Source organism: Rhodamnia argentea, chromosome 3 (genome assembly GCF_020921035.1).
Source record: "Rhodamnia argentea isolate NSW1041297 chromosome 3, ASM2092103v1, whole genome shotgun sequence".
Taxonomy (NCBI): domain Eukaryota; kingdom Viridiplantae; phylum Streptophyta; class Magnoliopsida; order Myrtales; family Myrtaceae; genus Rhodamnia; species Rhodamnia argentea.
In genome coordinates this window covers 16,859,204-16,866,979 of record NC_063152.1, presented here as the reverse complement: position 1 = coordinate 16,866,979, position 7,776 = coordinate 16,859,204, and the positions used below count along the sequence as shown (strand labels likewise).

At 38.7% G+C, this 7,776-nt stretch overlaps 1 long non-coding RNA gene across 1 annotated transcript; it reads left to right on the top strand.

Moving 5' to 3' along the window:
• Window positions 1–5,279: 5,279 nt before the first annotated feature.
• LOC115754068 lies at window positions 5,280–7,025 on the top strand. Its single transcript, XR_007197947.1, has 2 exons — window positions 5,280–5,535; window positions 6,277–7,025. It is a non-coding gene; the product is annotated as an uncharacterized LOC115754068 (long non-coding RNA).
• Window positions 7,026–7,776: the final 751 nt, after the last annotated feature.

The following is a 7,776-nucleotide window of genomic DNA, read 5'->3' as shown; positions in this document are numbered from 1 at the left end:
ATGATTTCATTCGCACATTTGTACTCACGTTGTAATCGCTCAATCACTAGTAGCGAGTCGCCTTTTGGTCTTGGTTTGACGAGGTGACCATCAGCTTTTACAAGATCGAAGTCGAGCCGTTCACTCCTTAGATCAATCAATCAAGATAATAGCTAGATTGAGGCTGAATTTGACCTGACTTGACTCCATATTCCTTGAGTTACTCCTTTTGCCATGTTTTTACCGCCAGACTGTTCTCCACATCTATATCATAAACATCTGCTACCAACAAGAAGCTTCTTTGCCTTGTTAACTGTTTTCCTTTTGAGAAATGGTTTTGTACTTTCAACAACATTTGTCATCTGCTCGGACAAGAGCCATCTAACTCCTGACCTTTGCAGGGCAAGTTGCTCGCCTGCCGTCTAATCTGTATTTTGTCATCACTTCACAACCATCAATCACGGTTCAGGAAAGGAGCTTCTAGCTCTGGCTAGGTTGGGCCTGAAAGGGATGTTGATAAGATGAGATTCCACTCTGCCACACATTCCAAATCGTGGAAGAGCTCAAATTTGTTGAAGCTGTACGGTGAGACTGGTTTTTTTTGTTTATAATTTGAGAATACTAAGGTTTTCTTGTTGGACACATGAACAAAAATGAGGAAAGGATAGTAACTTCACGATTGAAAATTGCAAAACCTGCTTGTTCGAATATGTAAATCGCGTCAGACGTTGCATAAGCAGCGTCTTAAGGGTCTTCGTCATTATGTCTCGCATACAATAACGATTCCTATTATTCTCATTTGTCGAATGATGCTTGTGCCGCGGTCCGATTTTTTTCCCTTGGCCTTTGTAAGCTTGAAAACGAGGCTTCGTGGTATCAAGGTCAAGCGTGAGGTATGCAAAAACGACGGTTCGGGTGGGTTCAGTAAGTGGCGATTATCTTCTTGGGGGATTTCTGAAGGCGGGGTCGGCCACGATCGGGAAAGTTTCCATACATAAAAGGCACGAGACATAGAGCAAGACTTTGCAACACCCAAAAGTAAAACCCTAATTCATAGTTGTGTTCCCCCAGAAACCATCATTCAGTTAAAAACACTGAATGTAGGCAAACTTTTGGGGAATTAGAAACATTTCTTCGACATTCTTTAGTAGGCACACAAAAACATAGTGTGAACTTGTAAATCTTTTCTTAACCACAGGTGTCAGGTAATGGTTTGTAGGGACAGAAACTTTTGGAAACTGCCAAGCAGCCATCATGGATTGATGGGTTCATCTGTGTCTGTTAATCATTGTCTTTTAGATGTGGAATTGGAACTAAAACGTGTTTGCCATGATCACCATGCACAAGCTAGATCTTTAGGGCATGTCACATGGATGCTCAACATGGGAAACATGAAGACATAATCACATTAGGGTGGACCCCCCAAAGTCGTCTAATTTAGGTTAATCAGGGCTCATTAAAAGCTCCCAACATTGGTCCATGCCTGTGATAGGTATTTGCCAACCGTGGATGGCTCACGTCTACCAGCTGTTCCACCACGAACTTGCTCAAGACTCCAATCGATTTGGCGCAGTCGTTAATGCTTACAAGTAATTAGGAGGGGAGAGACAGCATCCTCATGAACAATGTTGTTTACACGTGGGTACACCTTGGATAATCCACGTGTCTCAAGGTGGAGAAAAGTGTGTTATTCAGGTAATTTTACAGGTCTCAAGGTCAACGCTGCTGGGCATATCCAGCTGTCCATGTGGCTCGATGGTGGGTTCGAATCTGTGGTATGGGACTTTGCTGTAAATTTTGGATCATGCTAATGTGCCTTGGATGGTCCTCACTCTTGCATACGAAAATGCATACGCACTTACATACATGTTGTTCACTAATGCCTTTGTCCGCTCTCATCTTCGCTTTACTTATCAAAGCAAAAAAACCCCGTTGTTGAAGGGTGAAGCTCCTAAGGAACGTCGACGAATGTATGCATATTTGAGATTAGTTAAAGTCCCACACACGAATACGCTTAGATAAGTGATTTCTAGCTTTGTTTTGTGATTTTTAAGATTGACTCTTTCGAAACAGGCATGCCGAGTTCCATAAATTCTCGGCCTATTCTATCTGCTCAAGCGAGATTCTCCTGATAAGCTCACTAACCCCTCTCCAATTCTCTTGTATTCTCGATCTTTTGGAGGCCAACAACAGATTTTCTAATCAGATAACCAAAAAGTCGTTCAACAAATTTCTTTGGTCACAAAGGAGGGCCATACAAAATACATTTTTGTCAGCTGTAACAGGATAAACTAAATTAATAACCTCCGTCCTTCACCACCCCTTTCATTAAACTAATCCAGCCACTAAAGATCATACGAGTGGTTTCAAAAATTGGAAAGCCCCAAGTTTTTCAAATCAATCGGTGGTGGTTGCACCAACCCTTGCAAGGGTTCGTCTTAGCAAGAAAAGAACAAAAAGGAAAAGCCTTCATGGGCTGTCCTATTAATTATCTCTTTCGAATTTCCTTAGTTTATTTCAAGTTGATGGTGATCTAACCTAGCTTTACCCTGACGACAAGGTAATTGCTGAGACACTGATCTATTTCCTTTTGCTTTTTTCAAAATTTTTAAGTGAAACCTTCAAGAAAAGAACATTGAAAAATGGGGAATCTTGACTAAACTCCTCCAAAATTTTTCATCTAAATTTTTGGTGGGAAAAAGAGGGTTGCTCCCAATGTTTTAGGTAGGGCTTTAATGGGGTCGAATAGAAACTATATAACTAATCTCTCTTGCTTTAGTTGCTCCTTCTTTTTTATGCAAGACAGTGAAAAAGATTCCAAAAGACCCAATGGTTCTATCGAGTGTTCTTAAATCTTATTTATTTGTTCTTGTGTGATGTGAGGTGGACATGAGAACCAACCGATCCATTTACCAATGGAAGGAAAAATGAATAGAAAGGTCAAAGGTGGGGACAAGTTAGGAACTACCCATTGAACAAGTTGTTAACACCCTCTTGTTTTTAGTCTTTCCACTTGACTTTAAATATATTATATATTCCAATATTTCTTTCAACATTGACCGGCAATCAACTTGGAGTTGAAAAAGATGTGCACAGAGACTTGTCGAATTAGGCAGGGTTCGCTTCGACATCTCTTTTCTAAATTTGCCATAGCAAAACTCGCAATATTCCACAAAATTAGAGGTGTAAAGAACGATTTACGAAAATTGTTTATGAAGAGGTGTTTAAAAACCCCAATTTGGAGCTTGCCACATCGCCAAATTTATTTTTTCACCCTCAATATTGGTTGTGTAAAAGATATTCCTGCGGTTTAAATTGTAATTCATTGCATTGAGAAAGACCGAGTTTTTGTAGTTCAAACATTATTTAGGTGAAAGACTCATCCTTCTAATTCCTTTAGCAGTGAAATGTGGCTAGAGTGGACTTCTTCTATATTCTGGCAATAAGGACCATGGATTCATCTAAATGATTTTGCACCACTCCTAATTAATCAACAGAAAAGATGGTGGATGGTGAGGGACAAACAAAAGGCATCTGAAAACCCTATCTATAAAGCAGAGATAATAACCAAATAATAATAAAAAAAAAACACATCAGGTGGGGCCTCAAGGAAGAGAAAGGGCCCAAAAAAAATAAAATAAAATAAAAATAAAAAATCCTCAAGCAGTCTCTAAAAGAAAAACCCTAATTTGCATTTGCTTTATTCACAACCACCACTACCACCAACCTTAATCAAATGGGGGGCGATTCAGCCCTTTGAGCTCAACTACAAAGCAAAGCCATGTGAAGTCTCCTCTCCCCTTAATCAACTAATTAAACAATGATAAGGTTGTGGTCCTTTTCTCCTTCCATTAGGGCTTTGTCCAGATGTCATTGTTTGTCAAAGGCCACTGGACACCACATACAGACACAAGAACCACCCAAAGCTAAAGACAAAAGGATGCCCCTCAACTGATTCCACCAACCTGGCCTGGGTTAACAGTCTTCTCTCATAAATTGTGATGGTAATGTGATAATTATTCTTGTGCATTATTGCTGGAAATTCCATGTATATGTGTGCATTTCTGGAATGACCCACAAAACTTTTCATAATTAATTGGGGATAACTGTCTAAAAAGTACTAAACCTAAAATTATACGAGGGCCAATTTAATCCTAAATCTTTTAATAGTGCTAATTGAGTCCTAAAATTTTTAACGATTTACCAATTCAGTCATAAACCTTTCAATTAATTTTATTGTAAACCTTTTGAAGATTTTCCAAATTAGTCCTAAATCTATTACTCGGATAATTGATGGAAATGATTATATTGGCAAATTCTTAGGACATTTAGGCCTAGATTTGTAAATCTTTAAATGGTTTAAGACTAAATTGATATAATTGAAAGATTTATGACTGAACTGACAAGTCGTCAAAATGTTTAGGACTCAATTGGCATAATTAAAAGGTTTAGGACTAAATTGGCATTCGTACAATAGATTTATGACTTTTTGGACACTCCCTAATTAATTGATTTGACAAGCATACATTTCATATGAGAAGATATAAGGAAAAAAAGGGAAGGCTGGCGAAATGTTAATTTTTGTGATGACCCACGTAACTTTTCATAATTAATTTGCAGATGTATGTGTGACAAGCATATATTAAACAAATTGAGAAGAAATAAAGCAAGTTAAAGCTCCAGAGAGGACTTAGGGCAATCAATTAACCTCTCATGATATCTCTTCCCTAGTGATGATAATGTCTCTCATACATACATTTTGCTATTCATGATGAGTTTTTAGGAGCTCTCGTGGAAGCTTTACAGCAATACACGCCTTCAATTACTACTTTTTGATTCCTCAATCAATTCTAACCAAACTGCTCAAACCGTTTCTTAATGTTTTTAGAGGACCCCAGCGGTCCCCCTTTTTCTACATATTTACAAATTATGTTCTCCTCATATTAAGCCTACAGAGGGAGAGAGAGGAAGAGAGTCAGCATCAATAGCTGTAATGACCTAAACTTGCCATTAAATACACCGTCTACCATGCCTTTAAGGGAGACATTTTGAGGAGCTCTCGAAACATGACATATATGTATATGTTTAGCTATACCAATCATCGTTCTCGAAATGTTATCATTTATTTAGATTTTTTTCCCTAAATTGATAACGCTGCTCAAATGTGTGATGATTGATTTGGATGGACCAGAACACCGTGTCTCAAGAGCCCTTAAAAAAAAAAAAAAAAATCTCTTTCTGACATTAATAAAGTAATGCTTCTTTACATATATGTCCAAAGGGGGAAGAAGAGTCACGAGGGTTTCCAACCAAAGACATGCACGCCTCGTGCCTTCTTTTGTCAATCCTTAGGTATCATAAATCAATCTCTCTCTCTCTCTCTCTCTCTCTCTCTCTCTCTCTGGGAAGGTTTCTTTTAAAGGCTTTCCAACAAAGAGCTGAGACCCTTCATCACTTGCTTCGATTCCTCATTTCTGGGTTTGGTCTCTCTGGGGACTGGTCTCGTGGGCATACATGTGTGTTGGTTTGAGAGGCTGAAGCTGCCAGCATGATCTGGTAATTAACTCACAATTTAAAACCTGTTTCTCGTTTTCCTTTCCCCCTCTCCCCCCCTCCCCCTTCTCTCTTTTTGTTTAGCCTTTTCACCTGAATAGTCTGGATTTCTAAGCTTACCTATCGATGGGTAGTTTGTGTTGTCTTTACAAATGGTGTTTTTCGGTCGATCCGGCGAAGTTTGCACGAATCTTGGCTTTTGGGGTCGGTAAGAGTTGAATCATAATGACTTGTTTTGATTTTATTCAGAGAACTCGATGAACTACAGTCTATTACGCATAAAACAAAGATATAGTTAACATGGTGTAAAAAGATTTTAACATAGGTTGAATCAAGCAACAGATGGACAGACCGCATCCGAGGCATCACGATGCAATCACACCGCATCTCAAATGGGTTTTTACATACTCCCAAGTTTGCCTAGTTCTGGTTTTTTTCGAAAATACATGAGAATGCATATCATGTGTGTTCTTTTAAGTTTAAAGGGTTTCAATTTTGACTCCATCGCGATGCAATCATACCACATCTCAAATGGGTTTTTACATACTCCCAAGCTTGCATAGTTCTGGTTTTTTCGAAAATACATGAGAATGCATATCATGTGTGTTCTTTTAAGTTTCAAGGGTTTCAATTTTGACTCACCAAAACATACTTTTGACCTAGCAAGCTAGGTCAAGAAACTTGTCCCAAAATTAGCTACACATTAAGATGAATTATAGGGCGTCATATCAGGTCATCTTGCAGCTTCAATCACTCATTCACCAACAAAAAAGGGTACTCCTTGTTCGATGGCTTGTCTCCCCCAATGCTTAGCCAGGTAATTCTCTGTTATTTCTCCCTCAAATTCACTATATTTTTAGCCATTGCTTGTGATGACATTCTTTTATCATTGACTAATTTTGTCTCATTTTCTTCGGCAAATTTGAATTTGATGGTATTGGATGATTTCGGCCGTACAACTCAAAATATCCAAAGAAATTTTCCTGTCCACATAATTAAAAGTCCAAAAAGGAAAAAAAAAACACAAAATTAGGGGACATGCAAGGCCACATACGGTATGAGAAATTGACAATACATGTCCAGATACGCCAATCAAAGTCAATGCTTTGCCTGTGTTCTTCTCCCATTTTCCCATGTAAATAATACCTAGTTCACACATCTCCACATATGACACATGAACATGGCATAGTCTCTCTCTCTCTGTCTCTCTCTTTCTGTGTTGTAGCGTCAGTTGTTTTTTGTCTGTCTTGGGGGCTTGTGCACTGGGGAATCGACCGGTAAAACAAAGTCACAAGACACAAGAAAGGCAAAGCAAATGCATGCTTGGGACTATATTATTATTTGCCTTGTTGCAGCTTTCTCGTGGTTAAAAATAGGTAAGCACTACACCACATTGTACCATTCGTTAGTGTGTCTCCTACTAGCACACCATCACAATGCCCCAAAGGAGATGAAGATTTGGTTCTCTTCTTGAATTTCCCGTTATTCAAAAAGAAAAAAAAAGAAACAAAAAATTCATTTAATCAAGGGACTTTTAAATGCTTTCGAAACATGTTTCTAAGAGCATGTATTGGGTGTAGCCGGATTATGTGAGCCCAACTCTTATCCACCGAGATTATGTGGGTCTCACGTGGAGCCTATCTCATATGGTAGTACATTTCAGTTGGACTCACATGTACCGTGTGTAGGTAAACTTTTTTCCATTTATAGTCGCTCAACTCAACTTTGCTGTGTGAAATTATACTCTGAAAGCATCGAGATGTTTCATAGTGTAGGTAAAAAATTATCATATCTTTGCAATAGAGGGCTTTATGACAAGGCGTGTGCAATTAGGGATGTGCATCCGGGCCAGTTCAACCCGAGAATTGGCTTAAATTGGCCTTAAACAATCGGTTCAAGTCTAGTTTATACAAGGACCGGTTCGGTTCCCGATTTAGGACCTCAAATGATCAGTTCTACCAAGTCCTGTTCTAGGGTAGAATCGTATCGAACTGCTTTTGAATAGGGACATAACTGGCTTTGTTGAGTAACGAAAGCCTTCAAAATGGCCATTTTCTCTGCCATTCCTAATTATTGGCAACAGACAAGCACCTTTCAATTGTCATTTGAAAACCAATGTCTGTATGGGACCAACCTCTCTTTATTTGGTGTAAATTTGTAGCTTGGATTGACAGATTGTGAAGGCATGTTGTCTTTTATTTTCTTTTCTTTTGACCAACTATCTTGTCCAAAATGTTTCTTCTT